General features: G+C 39.3%; 1 long non-coding RNA gene across 1 annotated transcript; it reads right to left on the minus strand.

Annotated features, from left to right (window-relative positions):
• Positions 1–376: 376 nt before the first annotated feature.
• LOC127567346 (uncharacterized) lies at positions 377–3,217 on the minus strand. Its single transcript, XR_007955863.1, has 2 exons — positions 3,089–3,217; positions 377–1,373 (listed from the first exon to the last, which is right to left on the minus strand). It is a non-coding gene; the product is annotated as an uncharacterized LOC127567346 (long non-coding RNA).
• Between the last annotated feature and the right edge of the window lie 17,688 nt (positions 3,218–20,905).

Here is a 20,905-nt window from a genome sequence, read left to right on the forward strand (position 1 = left end):
GCAATTGCTTATAAACATTAAAATTACTGCTGTTGTAAATGCTTACACCAACAGAAAACTAAACGAGTCATGCAAAAAATTGTGTTTCAGAACCTGCTGCCCACCAGACTGAAACCCCTGCACTTGTTTTGTTAGATTGATGCCTGCTGTCAGTCTGTAAACAATTGTCATTAGCTGTATGTAATATTGCTTCATGAGCTTGATATCACTTTTCTATTTCCCTGAAATACCCTGGAAAAAGCTGAGAATGGAGGTTAGTGATAATGACAGTGTGCCCTTATACAGGCAGTTCCTGGTGTACGAATGGATCCTGTTCCTGAGAACTGTCCATAAACCGACTTTTCCATAAGTAAGAAACAAACAACTTCAATGAGGGTCAATTAACATGAATATTTATTTGTCTTCTGTGTAGTTACAATGGTACAGAATCAGAATGTCCCATATCCAATAGCTAGCTTCGATGGCCTTAATGCATCAATGGACGTTACATTGTTTCATGAAGTATTTTACAAGTGTCAATAGAAGTGATTGCCTTGTCAATTTCCAAAGCAAATCTCTAAAGTGACCTCCTGCTGTGAACTGGCAGCCCTGGTCTTAGCAGACATGGGTTTCTGTTTGATTATTGAAGGGAGATTACATGTAAACAGTCTTCGAAGACTGGTTGTCATTTGAATTAACTAGCTGCTACCCTTATTCCATAACTCCTGAAGAGGCTTGCATTTCTATGGTTAACTTCCCTATCTTGAAAAATTATTTAAAAATCTATTGGAGAATTTGCATAAAGTCAGATTTCCATAAGTCAGGCCTTTCATAACCCAGAGAGGCCCTACGCTACCTGCCTTATCTCTAGCCCCAGGAATAGCCAAATAGCAATGAAGGAGAACTGATGCATTTGCAGGGGGTCAAGTTCAGCAAGGAAGCAGAATTTAGGCTGTACCATCTGATTCAAACAGGATCTAGAGCAATGTCCACCACAGTGGCAAAAAACCTGTGTAAGAAACAATTTTCACTATTTATGCTCCCTACTGACTAACACAGGGAGAACTGCAGTCTAGCCAAATTGATGTCCATGGATAGTTCATACAGTGATTGAAACTTTATTCTGCAGGTTCATCATGTTCATTGCTGCCTCACTGAAAAGTAGCAACACAATCCATGTAGTTTTCCAAAGTACAAGGGTTCAACCTCAAATGCCACTCTACAACTGTCTACCTAAATAGAAATGGATTAAATCCATCGAAATGGAGTTGGTCATTGACCACTAATTGTATCATATTCATCAAGGATAACCTTTGAAGCAGGCACTCACTAATAGAATGACTGTTCTCGTATCAAGGCTCCTTTCTTCAGTCCTGGTTACATCACTGCTGTGCCTATGGAAGGAAGCAGAGTGCAGATATAGCAAAGCACATTCAGTCACTATAATATCAGTCATAAACCATGATTGTTACTCCAGATTGTATCATGTGTCTAACTGTTCTGAGTTGCAACTATTTTTTATAGTAAGTATTAGATATAGTCCATGAAGAGTCCTTGAATAAATTCATTTGAGCTCCTCATGTCTAGTAGAGTCAGCATTGGTCTTCCTTAGAGATCAAGAACCCATTGAACACACCTCCTTTATACATGTGGCAACTACATTCTCTTGCTTCCTATAATTAAACCATCTGGCTGTCCTGAACTTGATTGACTTGAGTGATTCCCATTGCAAGAGTAACAGCAAATCTGCTGTTCATACCATTCACATTCACCTGACCCAAACTCAGTGCTGGAGTTACTACATTAATTTGCACTATGTTTATGGCCAAAATTCCTCACATTTTTAGAGACCACTTCCACAGATGTAGCTATTTTGCACGCTTAACTGAACATTGAATTTTCAGTGTTAAGTATCAAACTGGGTATGCTCATCCTTTAATCTACATGCAAATTTATCCAGCAGTGCATAGTCAAGAAATGAACTGAAGTTGCAATGCCATGGCAGATCTTACAGAGCAGCTATATAATACTGCTGTCTCTCTTGATCCCCGATTATAGGTTTTAGACTTACAACCTTCCACAAATCTCTCATGGCACTGGGTTGAAATGATTGTGATTTCTGTATCACTTGGTTAAATGGGATGTCAATTGTCCCATTTGCCAACATCATGCAAGTTTCTGACCCTGTTTACTTTCTTGCACTCACCTAAGGCCTCATTCTAAGAACCTTCACCCTCTCCATCTACTACAATAGATTAGGCATTGGAGGTCTCCCGTGCCTTGTCATAATCACTAAGGTTTCCAAAATAACTGATTTATGACTGGCCTGCTATTTTGTGTTGTCTACCACTTCAACAATTATCACTCTTGGCTTTTTATCCATACTCAATTCTGTGTGCAATACCTTTTTCTCTTGCTTCATTCTTGAGTATGAATATAGAACATAAAACATAGAACAGTACAACTCAGCAACAGGCTTTTTGACCCACAAAGTCTGTGTCGACCGTGATGCTAATTTAAACTAATCCCATCTGCCTGAACCTGGTCTATATCCCTCAATTCTCTGCCTATTCATGTGCCTGCATCTTAAATGTTACCATTGTATCTGCTTCTACCACCTCTGCTGGCAGCGCGTTCCAAGCACCTAGTATGCTCTGTGTAAAAAAAAACTTGCCTCAAATCTCCTTTAAACTTTCCTCTCACCATAAATCTATGCCCCCTGGTATTAGACATTTTCACCCTGGGAAACAGACCATCTACCCTATCTATACCTCTCATAATTTTATACACTTATATCAGGTCTCCCCTCAGCTTCTAACATTCCAGAGAAAACAACCCAAGTTTGTCCAACTTCTCCTTATAGTTAATACTCTCTAATCCAGACAATATCCAGGTGAACCTCTTCTGCATCTTCCCCAAAGCCTCCACATCTTTCCTGTAATGTACCCACCAGAACTGCACGCAATTCTCCAAACGTGGTCTAACCAAAGTTTTATACAATTCCAGCATAATTGCCTGACTTTTATACTCAGTACCCCAACTGATAGAGGCAGGTACTCGTATTGCTTCAGATGAGCCCTGATTAAAACTGTAGGCTTGAAAGACTCACCTACTAAAGCAGTCATATTATCCTTGGGGTCCTCATTACTTCAATGATTGTGATTCTTCACTACCTTGGTTGCCAGTGTGTGACATATGTGCTCAGTGAGTGTTTAACCTCTTATGAAGATCATCTGACAAACAAAATCTGAAATAAAGCAGAAAATGCCGGAAAATATGTGAGGAATTCTGCTGAGTATTCATAGCATTTTCTGTTCTGTGCTTGGAGAGCTACTGAACTTAGAAAGCAGCACCAGTGCTTCAGTTGCTTTATCCAGATCTGCCATCCTGTGCTGCAGTTGAAATGATATGCTGAGTATTGCATTCACTTGGCCAGCTGTGGTTTGCTGCTTCAGTCATCTTCTGGAAGCTATCCTTGACTACTGAAAAGGACAGCACTCCTTCCTCTCGCTCTGTAGTCTGAGCTCTAGCTCAACAATGGTAAATCCAGTTGGGCTTGACCATGCATCAGAAAATCTGGAATTCAAGATGCAGTTCTCACAAGTAATAACCTCGCCATTTGTAATGGTCCCTGGCTGCTTGAAGCAAGTTCCATCGAGCAGCCTGCTGCACTGGTGGAAGTTCATACTGAGTAAACAAAATGTGTCAGGCACAGACCCTAGATGTGAATACAAATGGTTTTACACAAATCAGCAACAAACTACTGCTTCCTCCTAGTAATAAGAATTTCTAGCATTAGAAAATTGAGACTCAGACAGTGCACAAATGATAGACAGGCTTCAACTCCCACCACACCCTCACTTGATCTCCTTGGCCATTGTAGGTGCATGTGAAACATGTTACACAAAATGGGCCTCATTATTACACTACATTATTCCTCTTTTGCACCATTTAATTTTGTAACTTATAGTAATTTTATGTCTTTATGTCTTGCATTGTACTGCTGCCGCAAAACAACAAATTTCACGACATATGTCAATGATAATAAACCTGATTCTGATGGGCCTTCTGAATTTCAGACTTTCGTTAATTGATAGCAAGCTTTAACTTCATCTCACCTCAAAAGGCAAGCATGCTCTGTTTTCTATGAACTTGTACAAAAACGATTAGTGTTTTGGATCTCTGAAGAACATTTGGCAGTTTTTTTTTATCTCCATGTAACACTGTAGCAGGTGTTTCCTGTACAAGACAAGCATCTCCCCTTGTGGTCAGCCAGCTTGGGCTTACTAAAGTTTCAACAATAATGCTATTCACAAAGTTCAGCTAATTCCAATGATTATGTTGCAAGATTTATTTAAGTAGCACAATAGATTTAAATTAAACTTTGCTTAATTTTTTTGCCCAACTTTGCACAAGTTCTCCCTTTACTCATCTGAAGCAGATTGACAAGAAGCAGGAACTGCTGAAGATCTTAAAGAATTTGAGAGGCTTATGTTTCATTTAGATCCCAGCTTCTGTTACAGCCTCAATTTTGCAGATTCTACTGCTTATTTTACAGGACACAGATCAGACCGTCAGTCTCCAGCAGCCTCAGACCTAGAAGGAAATGCAGCTGGAAAGGGATAGAAGAGTTTATAGGTGGAAGAGACACCAAAAAAAAATTGAGAGGCCTCAAAACTTGCAAGTTAGCATCAGAGTTGTACAGCATAGAAACAGGCCCACTGCATCTATGCTAACATTCATACCTATGCATACTAATCCCACTTCACTGCATCAATTCCATATCCCTCTATGCTATGCTCATTCAAGTACCTGTCTAAATGCTTCTTAAATGTTGCTGCCTCCAGCACCTCTCTGGCAGCTCATTCCAGATACCAACTGCTCTTGCTGTGGAAAAATCATCCCTCAGATCCCCTTTAAACTTACTCCCTCTCACTTTTAACCTATGCCCTCTAGTTTTGGACTCCTCTACCATGGGAAACAGACAGTGGCTATATATACCCTATCTATGCCTGCCATAATTTTATATACCTCTATCATGTCACCTCTCAGCTTCCTTCGCTCCAGGGAAAACAGACCTGGCCTATCTAATTTATCCTGATAACTCAAGCCCTCCAATCCAGGTAATATCCTTGTGAATCTTTTCTGCACCCTCTCAAGCTTAATTACATCTTTCTTATAGCTCGGTGACCAAGTGCAACCTAACCCACATTTTGTACCTTTGTAACATGACATCCTAATTCTTGCTCTCAATGACTCGGCCGATGAAGGCAAGCATGCCATTTGCCTTTCTCACCAGCCTTTCTACCTGTGTTCCCACTTTCAGGGAACTATGTACTTGTACCCTAAGGTCTCTGTTCTACAACGCTCCCCATGGTTATGCTAGTCACAGTGTATGTCCCACCCTGATATAACTTCCCAAAATACATCACTTCACACTTGTCTGAGTTAAATTCTATCTGCCATTCCTCTTCCCACATTCCCAGTTGATCAATACCCTGTTGTAACCTTAGACAAACTTCTTCACTGACCACTATACCACCAACTTTGGTGTCATCTGCATACTCACTAATCATGCCACATACATTTTCATCCAAATCTTTAATATGTATGACAAACAAGGGACCCAGCACTAATCCCTTCAGCACACCACTGGTCACAGGCCTCCAATCTGAAAAACAACCCTCCACTACCACCCTCTGCCTCCTACCAACAAGCCAAGTTCTGAGAGGGTGGTGATGAACATGTAGGAGAGCTTACGTGTGGAGAAAGGTCTAGTGAAAACAAGCAGTTTCGTGAATTTAAGAGTGGGGAGACCACAGGAACCGAGATGAAATCATTAAGTATGAAACAGTGATCAATTTCCTTTTGAAAAGGTGTACATTTCTATTTCACCTTATTACAATATTAAAACAGCTCAAGTTGTATCACACAGTGAATTATGTTATGGAGTTTGATTAACGTTCCACCATAGGTAAGAGTCAGAGCAGCTCACAAACAGCACTGTATTGTGCTTATCCTGTTCTTCAGTATAACATGGGTTGCAGATCATTGATCTAACAATTAAATAATGTGGTTTGACTGCAAGAAGAGTACTGTCCAAGGCACCAGAATTTTCCCTATTCTTTGATCTGAACTTTAGGATATTTAATATCCATTTAAACAAGCTGCCATAACCCAAAGTTTAATGTGTCAGTCTTCACAGTAAAGCATTTGCTCACCACTGCTGTGGAACACCAACCAAGATCATAAGCTCTTTTTCCTGGAACGTGGCTCAAACTCAACTTTCTGACCTAGATGTGACATACTAACAAACAAGCTGAAAGTCCACTTAGGTCACTGTTTTGCTTTATATATTTTGTGCTTTCCCTTTATTTGGTTGTTCGGACCCTCTGTGTTTGAAACCCCGTTAGTGCATAAAAGGTCTTTGACCTAAAAAAGTTAACTGTTTCTCTATCCACAGATAGTCAGACATGAAGTATTTACAGCAATTTCTCTTTATTCCATTTGTGATTAGCTCTTTGGTTTGGGCAAACAAATGTGTCAAAACTGCTTTGCTAACTTAATCACAAAATTTAAGCAAGGCAACATTTTCTATACATTTGTCTTGAAACCCAGGCCATCTTTTCCATGATTTTATCTAATAATGGGTTGTGAAAATACTGGTTTACCGGACACAAAGTTAATTTGAAGTGTAATGTAAATCCTTGCTGAATTGACACTTCCTTTCAGAACTCAAGTTTACATCTACTTTAAGCATGCCCAGTTTTTACTGTATTGTACATATCCTGTTCTTCAGTATAACATGGGTTGCAGATCATTGATCTAACATACAACTTCCAAAACCAGTCACAAGTGGAATCCATGTGTTAATTTTGCACACATGTAATAAAAATGTGCCATTCACTGCTCATCTCAAATTTCCAGTTCTGCTATAAAGTATCAGAGAGAATGCAGGGACTGTGCATGCATCATTTGTTAATTAAGCCATAACCGATATGGTAAGAGAATTAATGCCACTTAAAAATTTACATTGAATTAGCGATGGTTGACGTGGGCATCAAATCCTGTCAGGAAAATAAAAAGCAAACATTACAAGTGCTGGAAGTAGATGGATTCATGAAAGGTTAAAGTAAATGACAACTATGTTTGACTGATGCTGGAGCAGTGCAAATTAATTCCACTGCCTTACACATACGGTAATCCTATTTTAAAAATTCTAATATTTTTTCAAAGTTTTCCTAAAATATGTAATGGTCTCTGTGCCAACCACTTCAAGCAGCAAAATGTTAGTGCCTAGAAATTTATCCCCAGTTGGCAGTGCTAAACACACTAAATAATCACATCACACATTGTATTTTCCCTCTGAAATTCATTCTTTTGGTGGCGATTGAAATACATTCTCCAACACCGCATGTGTGTAAAGAAATTTCACCTCAACTCCCTCATCACTCTCCCCTCAATGGATGAGATAGGTTTCCCCCCATTCACTTTAGTGTGATTTCAAAAAAAACTTAAGTCCCCTCTTAGCTTTTTCTGTTTAAAATAACCCCACCATCTCTTCTGATAACTATAACTTATCATCTCTGACCTTAATTGGTGAATGTACAACGTGCTCATCTTGTGAATTTATTGTAATTTCCATAATGGAAACTCAAATCTGAATTCAGAACCAGGGCTGTGATCAAACCAATATTTTGTGCTATATTTGCTAACACCATAAAAATTGTTTCATATACAAAAATTCCTGGCAGAGGGAAATTTTCATAATGGTAAGGTATAGACTGTACAAATTATTTTGGAGCCGAAAACATGTACATTTTATACTTAAAATGTCAGACTGATTTTAGAGATTTAAAGAAGTTGAACTGAAAGTTTGTAAAAATGCTGAAGGTCAGCAACTTTCATGAAGTTGAACATTCAAGACAATCTACAAAACTGGGGCATTCCATGGGAAATGTGGAATTAAAATCTCTCTGATTGAGATAAGGCAGCATGAATTTGAGGGGAATTAAACAAATACAGTAACACAATAGGAAATGTCACTAACCCATTGAAAACATCCAGTGGTTGGACTGGGGGAGGTTTTGAAAACTCCTACTTAGTAGGGAGAATAACAAGCAAGTTGGATTCTGTGGTTACTGAGTGCCTAATTATGAGAGTGAACAGCACAGTATTTTACAAATTATATTCCAATGAATGTCAATGTAAATTACTTCTGGAAACAGGTAAATTAAATAAGTAAGCAATTTTTCATGTTGCTGTTTATTAAATGTGACAGTTTCAGTAGGGAACAGAACAAACTTTCACAAGCAAAACTAAGGCACAAGGTGGTTTATGCCTTTTAATTTCACAGTTAGTTGTGACGAGTTTTGCCTTTGTGACAGTTTTAATTCACTGCAATGAAAAGATATTTGTAAAATACATGCATCAACTTTCTGGATTATTTAACTATCAAATGTACATATTATTTAAATATCTCCAATCCTCATGGAAACCTATAATATCAACATTAATTAACAAAAGATAAAGTTATTTCATTGAAGTTTACAGATGTTATGACATTGTTACACTGATGTTCCCCAATACAAAAATCTAAAGAGAAATCCAACCATTTTATGTCCAGATTAGTCTCATAATGGAAAGCAATGCATACTTCATTGCAGTGAAAAATCAATTTTGGTGGAAAAGTCATTTTCATCTGGATCTTGGAGTACAGGGCAATCCATCAGTGTTTGCTGCTGACATTAGTTTTAAAAAAAAAGACCTTACTTCAACAATCCCTTTGGCGAGGCGTTGAGTGATACGAGAACCTGAAAGGCATAAAAGCAACAAAACATGGGAAGGACAAAACCAGCTTGACCCACAAAATAGAAATAAATTGACAAGTCAGTTAAGCAGTATCCGCAGACTTAGCAGAAATTGTCAAAGTCTTAAGAATTACTGAGAAACAGATAAAAGACTTAAGTATTGAAAAATATATAAAAATATGAAAAACATAATTGTTAAAAGATGTATGTAAACAAATTCTTTTAAACACTTTAAACATTTCTAAAAATTTAACTTAACAAGCCATTGCCAATTTATTTTTAATTCTAATATGAAAGAATATTCTTAAGCTAACAACCCATAAAATGCTGGACATTTTATAATGTTACTTTTCACATCAAAACACAGATTAAGAGTTGTAGTATATTATTTGCAGTCAATATACTACATTTGAAATTTGCACATCAGTGACCTCACACTGAGGTGCTGAGTGGTTGAGCTATCTCAACCTCTTCCTCTGGTCCACACCATCACAGAAGTCAGTCTTCAGCCATTTATCACTCTATACGGACAACTTTCAACTAAGTGACATTCATGCCACAAAAGTGCCAGGTCACAATCTTCTCCAAAAGGATTGAATGTAACTACCTATCCATCACCAAATCCCTAGAGGTCGATATCAACATTCTGGACGTCACCATTTACCAGAACCTTAACTGCACCAGCATACAAATACAGAGGCTTCAAAATTAGGGCAGAGACGGTGTATTTTGTAAATGTGATCCCTAAAGAGTTTTTCCACTACCTACAAAAGTACAGGTTAGCAGTGTGATGAAATACTCATCAGTAGTCTGAATGCATACAACTCCATCAACGCTCAGAAGAGACAGTGCTATCCAGGATAAAACACCCTGCTTAATTGGTATCTACTCCATGTCCTTAAATATTCATTCTCTGTATCACCAGCACACCTGGGCTCCAATGTGTATCATCTACAAGATGCTCTGCAGCAACTTGCTAAAACTTCTTTACTCTCATCTCCCAAAGCTCCAACATCCAGCATCAAGAAGAATACCAGTAGGAAGAACAGTACTATGGGAGTATCTTCAGACAGACTAGAGTGGTGCAAGAAGGCATCTCATCTTTAAAGGGATATTAGGGAAGGTAATTAAATGTTGGCTTTGTTATTGACCATTTAAACTAATTCCTCTATGCCAGTAAAAATGCTAACTATGAGCCTCTCACCAAGCCAAATGTGAGTAACATGTGACCATCACGAAACATGGAATGTAATCATGTTGTGTAACAAAAGCAACTGATACAGAAATATTTCCAGCTAATGACTTGTAAAGACTGCTGACAATAAAAAAAATATTTGTAGTAGTATAACATCATACAGCATAAGTCAAGACAATTTGACTCAGATCTGTGCTAACTCTTTATAAGAGCTATTAATTTAGTTCCTCAGGGCATTCCCCATAGCCCTCAAATTATTCTTTTTTGAGTATATATCCAGTTCCCTTTTGAAAGTCACTATTGAAATAGCTTCCACCACCCTTTCAGCCGGTGTATTGCAGATCATGTTACCAGAGTACAACAAAAAAGTCCCCGCACCCTCAATTAAAACTATAACTTTAACATTAGCAAAATATACTAACCACTTTAAAAGTTTTGAAAATATGAATATAGTTGAAATATTAGTCCACTAAAATTGAGCAGATTTTTATATTATCTGAAGGGTCTTCAACCTGAAATGTTAACTGTTTCTCTTCCCACAGATGTGACTTGCTGAGTATTTCCAGGATTTTGTTTTTATTTTAGGTTTCCAGCATCTGCAGTTTTTTTTAAATTTTCATTGTATATTATCCATATTTTATTTGAAGTAACTAAGTTAAAGTTTATATTTAATATTTACAATCTAACCAAAGTTAAAATATATAGATTCCTAAATAAATGTAAATATTCAATGAATATTAAAGCTATTCTGATATCCATTATTTTGTTTTTCATATTCATCAGATTTTATTCAAATCAGTTAAAATAAAGATCTCAAATTCAGTTGAAGCAATTTCAGTAGAAATGAAGTGGTGTTAACATGAACTAATAACCTTATCACTAACACATAAGCACTTCATAAAAGAATCTTCAAATAGGACATGTATAACAATTAATCATTACTTAAAAAAATGCAAGCCAATGTATTTTAACATAAAATCAAGTGCATTATCAATAAGGTTAGTTCACCATTGCAATTGTTGACACGTCATGAATTACAGGACATGCAGCGTTAATTATACTTGACTGCTTATCGCCACCGCATAAAACTAGAATGTATTTTTATCAATCTACCTTTCCTACTCAACCATTTTTTAAATCTAACATTATCTTGATTTTTTTCAGTAATTTAACACAGTAAATTAAAATTGGTGTTGGAAAATGTATGTCAGTGAACATTTCAGAATGTCAAAGCTATCACTAACTAAATTTGTCACAAATTTTTTTTTAAAAGAACAAGATAAAATTTTGTATTGTGAATAATAAATTATTCTGTCAAATAAAATTCATATCAATTGAATTGTGTTCACTGTATTAAACCCAGTTATAACAAAACCTAATCAAATCTCTATAATGTGCAGTTTTTGATTTTCATCTTCTAATCAAACATCTTTCAGGTCTAGTACACTAGAAAACAGTACCAGACAAATTGGTAGCGATCTGAGCCATTAAGCTAAGATGCAGCCTACGTATCCATAAAGTGAATGTTGAACAGGCAACAAAACGACATAATTGGTTTTAGTTTCATAGAGTAATTACTGCATAATGTGGGACCAAAAACTGAGCAATAAAATACTGCAGCATTGAAAGACTGCACGCATCTAATACTTACAAGAAAGAGGCTTCATAAAGACAGAACAATCCATAAAAGTACTTCAGTAACAAAGAGAGATACTTCCAAATTATGAAATCCTCAAGACATTTAGATAGATATTAAAATGTGATCAGTACATCCGCTCAAGATCTATTTTAAATCAGGTCATAATGATGAAAAGAGAAATACTTGAGAACAAATAGGCAGGGCTGTAACTGTAGAATACATTTATCTCACTAAAAGGAAACTAAATCTTAGAGAGTAGTTTTGTGAGTTGATGTAGATATTGTGGTTTTATCAGAGAAGAGCAGAATGCTGCTTTTTTCCCCAGATGTTTGTGCTGCCAAAGTAATTGAAATGATTCATCCATTCAATTATTTTGGCAGGATCATTTCTGTTCAAGTGCCAATATTAGATTTACTCTAAAATACATGATTACTCAAGAATTTTCAATTGATTCCTTCACTTTTTTTATCCTTACTCAGCCAAACAGTATCAGCTTTTAGATCAAATGGAAACATGTGGATTGGTAGATAACTGGAATCTTGGGGAGCTGATAGATTTTGAACAGCTGGAAGAATGTTTCAGCAATATTGCAGATAAAGCTACAAACCAGTATCTGAAGAGTACAACTCATTAAAATAAGTCTAAATTCTACTGCTGTGGTGGTTTGCAGACAATTGCATTCAAATTCTTGAGAATGGAGCACCACACATGCACAAGTCCATTAGTTAATATAACATTGGGAGAAAGCAGATTTAAACCATAGAAGAACAAATGTATACGGTCCCCAGAAATTTTCAATATGCATCCATGGCAGCTGAATCTCCCTGCAGGACTTTTATTTTGAAAGGTTAACATTCAGGTGGGACACACACCATTTTCGTTACAAAACCAAGCCAATTTAGACCCAGCAGTGTAACTGTTATCTTGCCTTTTGGCCTTAATGTAGTTAAGAGTTCAGAGTTCAATGGCGCTGCCTCACAGATCTGATGCAATCCTGACTCCGGGTGCTGTCTGTGGCAGACTTTGCATGTTCTCTCATTACAGTGAGGGTCTCCTCTGGATGCCCCAGTTTCTTCCCAAATTCCAAAAGCGGCTAGTAGGTTAATCGGATACTGTGAATTATCCCTGAGTGTAGATTAATGGCATAAAAAAATCAAAAGGGAGTTGATGGGCATGTGCCAAAGAGAATAAGTTGCAAGGGTAAAGGGAAATAAGGAGAGGGGAATGCAACTAATGTGATTGTTCCCTTGGGAGCTGGCATGGGATGAGCAGTCTCCTTCTGTGTCATTAGGAGGTCCTGAGTAACCATATTACTGAATTAGCTCTTCCTTTTGTCCCCTTGTAGTCGAGTATCTTTAAACAACTTCCCTGTATATTTATTTTTAAATTATATTATTTCTGGAGTTGATCTTTTTTTTAAAAGAATATCTTCAGAAAATTGGTGGGTTTGCTGGGGATTGGTAGCACCAGTTCCATGCGTAGACAGACTGCCTGGATGCTATTGACTTGTCTCCTGTTGGATACAATGAAAGCTGCTGGTGAGAGAGTGTAGGACACGTGCAGTCTGTCAACACATGGGGCAGTCACTATCAATCTCTGCAATGCCTACACTTGTCATACTAGCCAGCAGATATTTCACTCACAACAGCCCGGCCAACACCAGTGCTCAAAAGCAAAGTTCACTGCATACCAGGCTGAGCAGTGGTGAGATGATCATTTAATTGCTTCAGGAGCACCAGTTGAGGGAAGAGTTTTTTTTAAAACAGTACAGTGGTATATTTACCTGGATGTGTTTGCATTGCAGGACAAAGCTCTTGGCAGGTGATCAGTTTAAGGCTCTAGCCACTGGTGCATGCTCTCTCCTTGATACCCATTATGGAGTTGTAGACAGAGTTTTAAAGGATAGAAGCAGGCCCTTTGGCCCACCATGTCTATGCCAACTATAATGCCTGTCCATTCCAATGGATTAATTCTGTATTAATTCCATATCCCTCAAAGCCCTGCCCGTTCAAGTACCAGTCAAGATGCCTCTTATATGTTGTTACTGTTCCTGCCTCCACACTTCCTCAGGCAGTTTGTTCCAAATACCAACTACTCTGTGTGGAAGATATCCATTGATTTTGGTTTCACACGGGCTCCTTGATGCCGTACTGGGCCAAACACCATCTTGATGTCAAGGGTACTAACTCTCCCTTCACCTGTGGAATTCAGCTCTGTGCTCCATGTTTGGACACAACGATGCGGTCTGCAGGTGAGTGGTCCAAACAATACTCAAACTGGGTATTGGTGAGCAGGTTACTGGCACGTGCCACTCGATAGCATTGTCAACACCACCAGCCATCAGTTTACATTTGAGAGTCAACTGATTGGACAGTAATTAACCATAGTGGATTTAGAACATGGAACATAGAACAGTACAATACAGAAACAGGCCTTCGGCCCACAATCTGTGCCAACCGTGATGCCAATCTAAACTAATCCCATCTGCCTACACAGTCTTTTTCCCTCCATTCCCTCCCTATTCATGTGCCTGTCCAAATACCTCTTAAACATTGCTTTTATATCTGCTTCTACCACCTCACCTGGCAGCACATTCCAGGCACTACCACACTCAAAAAAAGCTTGCCTTGTAAGTCTCCTTTAAATCCCCTCTCGTCTTAGAGCTATGCCCTCTAGTATTTGACAATTCCATCCTAGGAAAAAGATTCCATCTACTGTCTCTCATAATTTTATATACTTCCATCAGGTCACCCCTCAGCCCCTGATACTCCAGAGAAAACAGACCAAGTTTGTCCAACTCCTTATATCTAATATTCTATAATCCAGGTAACATCCTGGTGAACATCTTCTGCACCCTCTCCAAAGCCTCCACATACTTCCTGTAATGTGGCAACCAAAAACTGCACACAGTACTCTAAATGTGGCCTAACCATAGTTTAATACAACTGCTACATGGCTTCCCGACTTTTATACTCAACACCCCAACCGATGAAGACAAATGTATTATATGCTTTCCTTACCACCCTGTGTTGCCACTTTCAGGGAGCTTTGGACTTGTACCCCAAGATTCCTCTGAACATCAATGCTCCTACGGGTCCTGCCATTTACTGTATACTTTCCCTTTACATTTGACCTCCCAATGTGCAACACCTCACACTTGTCTGGATTAAACTCCATCTGCCATTTCCCTGTCCTCATTTCCTAATGGCCTATATTCTGTTGAATCCCTTGACAACTTCCTCACTGTCCACAACTCCACCAATTTTTGTGTCGTCTGCGAACTTACTAATCAGCCCACCTACATTTTCATCAAAATCACGTATATACATCACAAACAACAGAGGTTGCAGTATTGATCCCCGTGGAACACTACTGGTCACAGACCTCCAGTCAGAATAACATCCCTCCACCACTACCCTCTGTCTTCTATGGCTAAGCCAATTTTGAATCCAATCTACCAAGTCACCATGGATCCCATGTACCTTAATCTTCTGGATCAGCCTACCACAAGAGACCCTGTCAAAAGCTTTACTAAAGTCTATACATACAACATCCACTGCCCTGCCTTCATCTCCACAAAAACCTCACATTTGTAAAACATAACTCTCCTTGGACCTCCACTGTTTTCAGCTATTGCCCACTTAGAAAATATCACTTTGTAGATCCAAACTGGGAGAATCTATATTTACCTCCATTGAAATCCACTTGTCATAGTTTCACCCATTCACTTAAGCATTTAATACTTCTTTATAATTTTATGCTCCAACAAGTCTTTTAAATTATGCATATCTTTATGTGATCAACAAACTTGGATATGTGACTTCCTATCCCATTACCCAAGTCATTAATAATGATGGTAACTACCTGGAACTCAAATACAGATCCTTACAGGACATTAACAACCACATTGCTCCAATTAGAATTGCGGTACAATATCACCTCTTTGCCTCCTGTTGCTCAGCCAATTTCCTATACAGGACAGTAATTTACTTTCAATTCATTAAGGTCGAATTCTAGCTAAGAGTCTCTACTGAGGTACTTTAATGATGTCTTCAGAAATTCTATTTAAATTACAGTCCAATGCCTAGAAAGTAGATGCCACATTTTTGTATGTAATATTATCCAATTCATGTGAAAAACAAAATGTGAACAGAAAGCATCTGATTCATGAAGACTGCAATTATTTTTCTAGGTTTCTGTACACAACTGCCACATAACATACAGAGAACCTGTGGCATGCGTACAAGAGTTGAGATGTCATGTTACAGTCATAAATCTTTGACCACACTTGGAGTATTGCGTGCAGCTCCCGTCATCACTCAATAGGAAGGATGTGACTAAGCTAAAGAGGGGTGCAGAACAGATTCACAAGGATGTCACCTGTAATGGAGGTCTTGGGTTGTAAGGAGAGGCTGGGACTGTTTTCCCTGGAACAAAGGAGGCTGAGGGGTGATCTTATAGAGGTTTATAAAACCATGAGGGGCATAGTTAGGGTAGATAGTTCCAGTCTTTTTCCCAGGGTAAGGAAGTCTAAAATTAGAGGGCATTGGTTTAAGGTGAGAGGGGAAAGATTTAAGGGGGATCTGAGGGGCACATTTTTCACACCGAGGACGGTGAGTACATGAAATGAGCTGCCAGAGGAGGTTGGAGAGGCAGGTACAGTTACAATGTTTAAAAGACATCTGGACAGGTACATGGATAGGAAATGTTTGGAGGGATAGCTTAGATAGGCATCCTGGATCAGGATGGACAAGTTAAGCCAAAGGGCCTGTTTCCATGCTGTGTAACTTTATGAATCTATAACCAAGATCGTATGCAGTGACTGTTTAATGTGCCTGTGCAACTGCATAGGCAATTCTATGCCACAGACATTCTCCCACTGGTGGTCTTCACTGGGCACAGCACAGCATTTACAAAACCCATACTGTTCCCTCTGATCAGCTGAAAATTTTCAATGTTTTCCATCACTCCTTAATGATGGACACCTGCTGGTAATTTCATGATGATACATATTAGGCCAAGTGGTCTATAGTTCTACAGTTTTCTTCTCTTGTACTTCTTAACTAGAAGGAAGACAATGACAGGTTTACTGCCCAGGCAGTACTTATAACTACAAGCCCAATTGCCTATTCACTAGCAATCCCAATCTTAACTTCACTCCATTGCAGACCAGCCCTTCTTCCACTTGACCACAATGCAAAATTAAAAGGCATCACAAATTAAACATGCCAAACCAAATTTATGAATGAAATCACATCATATTGCATACAAAAATAAACCAAATGAGGGAGCTAACCGTAAATTTCCAAGTTTACAGATGACACAAAGTTGGAATTTTGAGCTGTGAAGAGGATGCAAAGAGGCTCTAAAGTGATTTAGACTACTTGAATGAATGGACAAATACTTGGTGGGTATAGTGTAAAGTGGATAAATATGAGTCACCTCCTTTGGATCTAAAAACAGAAAGGCATTATCTGAAATGGCAATAGATTGGCGAAAAGGAAAATGGAACAAAATTTGGGCAACTAGTTACCAAAAACAAGTAATGAGGTGCAGCAAGCAGTTAGGTAGGCAAATTGTACGTGGATCTTCGTTGCAAGAATATTTGAGTGTTGGAGCAATAATATTTTGTTGCAGCTGTACAGGACCTTGACAAGACTCCAACTGGAGTTGTGTGTAATTTTGGTCTCTTTATCTGAGGAAGGATGTTCCTACCATGTAGGGAATGCAATGAAGATTTACTAGACTGACTCCTGAGATGGCAAGACTGGGACATGAAGAGAGATCAAGTCAGGTAGCCTTGTATTCACTGCAATTTAGTAGAATAAGAGGGGATCTCATTGAAATCTATAACCTTCTTACAGGACTAGACAGATGAGATGCAGGGAGGATGTTGCTGATGACTGGAGACTCCAGGGCCAGAGCCTCTGGTTATGAGGTATACCATTTAGAATCAAGATCAGCAGATATTTCTGTACCCAGAAAAATATTGTGTACTGGTCTGGTCTCCCTACCTGAGGAATAATACAGGACAGAAACAAGCCTTTTGGCCCAACTCATCCTTGCCAATCAAAGTGTCTTCCTGAGCTAGTCCCATTTGCCTGCATTTAAACTATGAGGTACAAAACAGCAGTTCATGTAAATCAGAAATAAAAGAGAAAGCTAGAAATACTGAGTAGATCAGATAGCATCAGTGAAGAGAGAAAAGCTTGAGTTAATGGTAGAGGTTGATAACTGTACATCAGACCTAGCAGTTTTGACATAAACATGAAGATTGTTTATCTTAGGTGGTTGAAGTCAGAACTGAGTCCCCAAAATAGCAATGTGCCTAGATGGAACATGAGATGCTGATCTTCCAAACTTACATTGGGCTTCACTGGAACAGTGCAGAAGGTCAAAGACAGGTCAGCAAGAGAATGAGATGGAGAATCAAAATGACAGGTGATTGGAAGCCCAGGATCACCCTTGCATCTGAACAGATGTGTTCTGCAAAGTGGTCACTCAGTCTGTGTTTGGTTTCTCCAATGTGCAATTCAAATATAGCAGGATAACATAGAAGACATGGGAGTGAATTGCTGCTTCTTCTGGAAGGAATGTTTGGAACCCAGGATGGTGGAAAGGTAAAAGGCAAAAGGACATTTGTTTCATATCCCACTGTGGCATGGAAAAGTGCCATGAGAAGTGGTAACAGGTGGAGATGGAAGAGTGGACCAGGGAGTCACAGAATGCTGGAAGGGAAAGCAAGAGATAGACATGCCTGGTGATGGTGTGTAGCTGAAAGGCAATCATTGAATGTGGAGACTGGTAGGGTAAGAGATGAAGACAAGGGGAGCCCTATCCTTGCTCTGGGTGAGAGGAAAGGGGGAGGCTGCAGATGTGTGGGAACTAGAGTTGAGAACCTGTCAGCTATGATAAAGGAGAAGCCACAGTTAAAAAAGAAAAAATTGCAGAAGTACCTGTGTGAAATGTCTCATCAGAGCATACATGACAGAGCCAGAGAAAATAGGAGAATGGAACTGAGTCCTAAATAGGCAGCAAGGTGGAAGGAGATGTAGACAAATTAGCTATGGGAGTCTAGGGGCTCGTTATGGATATTGGTTGTAAAACTATCCCTGAAGTCCAGGTAGAGAAGTCAAAAAAGGGGAGGGTAGAGTTAAAGATGGACCATGTGGAAGTGAGAGGAGGATGGAAGTTGGCAGCAAAGGTAATAAAACGTTCAAGTTCTGCATGAGTGCAGGAAGCAGCACCAATATAGTTGTGAATGTGCTGGAGAAAGGGTTAAGGGAAAGAGCTTTAATAGGACTGAAGCAAGGACTATTCAACATTCCACAAAGAGACAGGTATTGCTCAGACAATGCAAGTTCCCACAGCTATAGCTTTGATTTGGAGAAAGCGAGTGAAGTTAAAGGAGAACCTAGACAATTTAAGAACAAGTCCAGCAGGTGAATGAGTGAGCTGGTGGAGGGGGATTGGGGGTGGGCCTCTGTTCAAGGAAGAAGTGAAGGGCATGCACGTTAATTATCCTGCTGTGATTGGATGGCAATGATGATGGTAAGCTGGCTTGGACAGAAAACTGGAAGTTGTCAAAGTGGTGCAGGACATAAGAGATGTCGTGGACTAAGTAAGAAGATGGACAAGAATAGAAAGAACAGAGTCAAGGTAGGAAGAAATAAGTTCTGCAGAACAAGAACAGACTGATACAATGTGGAGACACAAGAGACTGCAGATGCTGAAATCTGGAACAACAAACAACATGCTGAAGGAACTCAGCAGGTCAAGAAGCATCTGTGGGAGCAAAGGAACTGTCGATGTTTTGGATCGAAACCCTGCGTCAGGACTAAGTAGAGGGGCGAGACAGCCAGTATAAAAGGGAGAAGGGGAGTGGTGAGAAGGTATTCTGAGGTGATTGGTGGACTGAGGAGGGGGTGTAAGGCAGGTAGTGCCAGGTAGGGGAGGTGAGTAGGAGTGGAGTTGGAAGATTTGGCAGGTGAATGATAGATGGAGGCAGAGAGAGAGGAAAAAGGGGGGAAAAAAAAAACAAGGAGCAAGGCAGGGGGAGGGGAATGTGAAGACAGGAGACAGCTGCTGGAGGGAGATAAGCAGAAACATCAAGTGCTACCAGCGCTGGACTCTGATAAGTAAAGGGGGTGAGAATGGGAACCATTAGGGGAGAGGTGAATGGCAGTTGGAACTAGATTTTTGGGGGGGGGGGGGCGAGGGGGAGGGGGAGGGGAGGAGGAGGAAAAGAGTGGGGGAGATACCTGTGTCTGAAGTGTGTGGATGAAGCTGGTGGGGGGTGGACAAGATGGGACACAGATGGGTTAAGGGGAGCTGGGGTGGTGGAAAAGGGGATGAGGCAGTGGGAGCTGGGGAATCAGAAGTTGTCCAGATGGTGGAAGGCATGCGAGGTGTCCTGGATGTAGGTGGGAAAGGACTGGACAAGGGGAGACAGGACGGAGTCGAGCCGTCTCCCAATCCTCTGGTCCTCCCATTGTCGTCCCCTTTTTGTTTTTTGTCCGATTGTTCTGGATCAAACAGGGGAAGGTCAGAAGGGAGAGTGAAAACATTGCGAGTGGCAAGACTGCAAGGAATAGACAGGATCAGAGGGAAGTGAAGAGAAAGATCCAGAAAAGTATTAGAATTCAAGAGCTGTTAAAGTCAGCAATCTGTATATTTCTGAAAGGGAGGAAGAAAGTGTTTTGCAGCGAAGCAGGAAGTGGAACTGCAGATTGGGACCATTTTGAAGTAGAGTGACTTAGTGCTGCTGCAGTGTAACAGTCAATAAGAAACAAGCTGTTTAACAATGGTGGAATTTAGGGCCATACAAAACCCTTAGTTACAAATGATTGAAAGATTGAACCCAGAGTTAGCCCTCTGCTGCAGGCTGCCTCATGGATCCAAGGAGAAGTGTGTAATGCAACTATTTTTAATGTTCTATTTACAAAATATGTAATTTTTCTAATGCCAGTGGCTGTTAACCCTTTAAAATGAATATCCCACCTCCATGTGAACCACTTTCATTAACAGATATTAAGTACATTAGATTAAGTACTTTTTAATATTTATTTAGCCATACAATTAGGATCATTCTAGTCATGTTAATTAAACATGTGGCTTAACAGATCACTCCATTTTAAGTAAAATTATCTTTCCCACATTTTAGACCTTATATAATGATTTAAATCCATATTTTCATGGATGATAGAATATTTTGATGGACCAGTCCTTTTCCTGAACATCATGTTAATAGGTTCAAATTAACCTCTAATTTGATATGCAGTT

Source organism: Pristis pectinata, chromosome 2, assembly GCF_009764475.1.
Source record: "Pristis pectinata isolate sPriPec2 chromosome 2, sPriPec2.1.pri, whole genome shotgun sequence".
Classification (NCBI taxonomy): Eukaryota; Metazoa; Chordata; class Chondrichthyes; order Rhinopristiformes; family Pristidae; genus Pristis; species Pristis pectinata.